General features: G+C 38.4%; 1 non-coding gene across 1 annotated transcript; it reads right to left on the reverse strand.

The window, feature by feature from the left end:
* Positions 1-2,741: 2,741 nt before the first annotated feature.
* Positions 2,742-2,848, reverse strand: LOC133283843 (small nucleolar RNA R71). The gene has a single exon (XR_009747834.1). It is a non-coding gene; the product is annotated as a small nucleolar RNA R71 (small nucleolar RNA).
* Positions 2,849-3,154: the final 306 nt, after the last annotated feature.

The following is a 3,154-nucleotide window of genomic DNA, read 5'->3' on the forward strand; positions in this document are numbered from 1 at the left end:
ACTTCTAATACTACTCTTACTCAACGAAACAGTGGGTCCCAACTGAGTTATGGAGCACCACTATTTAGAGAAGGTTTGAGTAATACTGGTGGTGGGAGGTAATCATGCGCTTAATAATTTATTCCTTTTAAGGGTTCCTTTTATTTAGGGTTTATTAAGTCTCATCAAACGCATATGCATTATTATCATACTAGTCGTATCCTATGTCAAACATCTATCGGATTACACTAGTCGTTCTTAGACGTGCAGAACAATACATAAAAATGCGATTTGTCCAATTTCATGCATACTAGTCGTTTTTAAAACATAAAAGCATACATCCGCGATACACTATCTCATGCATACTAGTCGTTTTTAAAACATACAGGCATATAAAACACTTTTATTTGAGATAGTCATGGTGCTCACGCATTCGTCCATCTTGCTTCTCTAGCCACGGCTGCTTGTCGTCTAAACGCCACTAGCCTAATTTTCTAATTACAAATAATTAAAGAAACTCCAAAACATCTTTAGAGGGACAAATGAAAAATTACAAAATTTAAAATTCGAATTACACCTCTAATTTAAATAGAACAAAATTACACCTTTAATTTAAAAATTTGAAATTCAAATTTCGGGCACCATGACCATCCCTGATATGCGTTCAGCATATAATGAAATCTAAGCCAAAAAGAGAAAGAATGTGATTAAATCTTAAGCAAAAAGGGCAATAATCACTGTTGATCTGTCAAATTCTTAATCAGAGATTGCATACTGATTTTATGTTGATTTCGTAGGAAAAATAGACAAATTGGAGCTAAAGAGGAAAAGCTAAACTGAAGGCCCACACTCACAGCGTGGGTAAGACGCCCATAGCGTGAAGAGAGCCCTTTCACACAGAACCTACCACGCTACTAGCGTGGGACTCACGCTAGTAGCGCCAGAAGTCCAAAAACAAGCAGAAGCTACCACGCTACTAACGTGGGAGTGATGCTAGTAGCGCTAGCCTTTTTCACAATCCACGCTTGCAGCGTGGCAGCCACGCCAGTTGCGTGGTGCTCCAGGATATAGAAGAAAAACTCTCACGCTCACAGCGTGGGAACCACGCTAGTGGCGTGGGAGGTGCAGACAAATCAACTTAAATCTTCGTTTAAATCAGAGACAAGATTACAGTGAGATGCAGAAAAGATTAGATCAAGATCTCCGTCAGGTCAAAGACTCTATAAATAGAGACTCAGACCTCAAGAGAACAACACTTTTGCACGGGAGAAATTGCGAGCAACAGGAATCGGAGCGAGCTTTCGGTGCCTGAAGAATCAAGATTTCTTCTTTCATTCTTTCCGGTTATTCTTAGTTTTATGAATTCTTTTCAGTACTTTGTTTTGTCAGAGATGAATATGTCTGGCTAGTCTTTTTATATTGTGGTAAGGGTCACAACCCTTGATGTGAACCCCTTGTAGTTTGGTTAATTTTATATTTAATTATTTCAATTGCATTTATTTTATTCTGTTCTTCATCTTATAATTCTTCTAGAATTGATCACTCTTTTGGGATTGCGAAGGTTAGGGTTCGCAATAGGGATATTAGGATCTTAATTCCTAACAAAGGATAAAATAACAGTTTATGTATGCACTAGGGATAAGCTGCATGAACTGCGAACGTGGAAAATTCACTGGTTTAAAGGATTGACTTGAAAAAGGATTTCTAAGGGATTAGGATTCTAATAGGGTTAATAAGGTTAAGATCACTAAGGGATTAGGGCTTAACTAATTAATTAATAGATGGTGAATTGTTTGATCAATTGGGTAATTGAATATAAACATTAATCAATATTACAAGGTGGGGATCAGAAAGGTGTTGGAGTCCTTTACTGTAATAGCTTTTTAAATATTTTTCTCAAATCTCAACCTTTTATTCTCAAGTTTTCAAGCTTCTCTTTGAATTATTCACGAAATATTGAATAGTTCACAATTGTCACAACACAATTACTTTGACAAACCTCTTTTGTTAATCCAATAAGAAAGGAAAAGTTAAATTAAATTTGGTGCCTCAATCCTCGTGGGACGATATTCTTACTCACTTTTTATTAATTGGTACGATCGGTGCACTTGTCGATTTTACGCAACAAGTTTTTGGCGCCATTGCCGGGGATTTACTACGCCAATTTTATTTTTAACTTTTGAATTTCTTTATTGGATATTGTTTTGTTTCTGATCTTTTTGTTGTAGTTTATGCGAGGTAAAGTAAATCGAGGCACTTTACAGTTTGATCCAGAAATAGAGAAAACTGCAAAGAAGAACCGAAAGCTAGCCAAGCAAAGAAAGCAGGAAGAATCCTAGAGTTCAGAACCAAAAGCAGAACCCGAGATGGCCGTAAATAATCAACCACCTCCTGCGGAGGAATTGATGTAGTCAATCTTGGCTCCAATGTTTACACGGCCGAATTCAAGCATCATCAGACCACCAGTCAACACCAATAATTTTGACATTCATCCAGCACTGAGAAACTTGGTTGAGAAAAATTCATTTGGCCGAGAAGACTATGAAGACCCCCATGATTTCATGGACAGATTTCTGAGAATCTGTGATACAACCAAGCATAATGGGGTGTCCGACGATGTAATTAGACTCAGACTATTCCCTTTTGCTATAACAGGGAAAGCTCTGAGATGGTTTGATAGGCAAGCTCCTAATAGCATCACAACGTGGGATGATTTGGCTGCTAAATTCTTTGCAGAGCACTTCTCCAGGGAGAAATACAACAAGTTGGTGAATGAGATCACCAACTTCATTCAACATCCGGGAGAAACTTTATGTGCAGCTTGGAACAGGTTCCAAGAATTGATCAGGAAGTGTCCCCAGTATGACTTGCCAGACGGAAAGAAGGCCAGAGTCTTCTATAACGGAATGACGCCGGAATCCAGGATGGTGGTCAATGGTGCAGCTGGAGGAACCATAGCAAGGAAGACAGCAGGTGAAACTTTAGAGCTAATTGACAACATGGCAAGAGCTGATAATGCTTTAATGAAAGTTCAGCCAGCATAACCCAAGAAGGGAATTTTACAACTGGGGAACACTGACGCCTCATTAGTTGAGCAAAAGATTATCTCACAACAGCTAGCCAGTCTGAACGCCAAGCTAGATAGAATGCAGATCTCATCTAAAGTCAATTTATT

Source organism: Gastrolobium bilobum, unplaced genomic scaffold (assembly GCF_033153095.1).
Source record: "Gastrolobium bilobum isolate Gb01-03AN ecotype WA unplaced genomic scaffold, APGP_CSIRO_Gbil_v1 utg15969, whole genome shotgun sequence".
Classification (NCBI taxonomy): Eukaryota; Viridiplantae; Streptophyta; class Magnoliopsida; order Fabales; family Fabaceae; genus Gastrolobium; species Gastrolobium bilobum.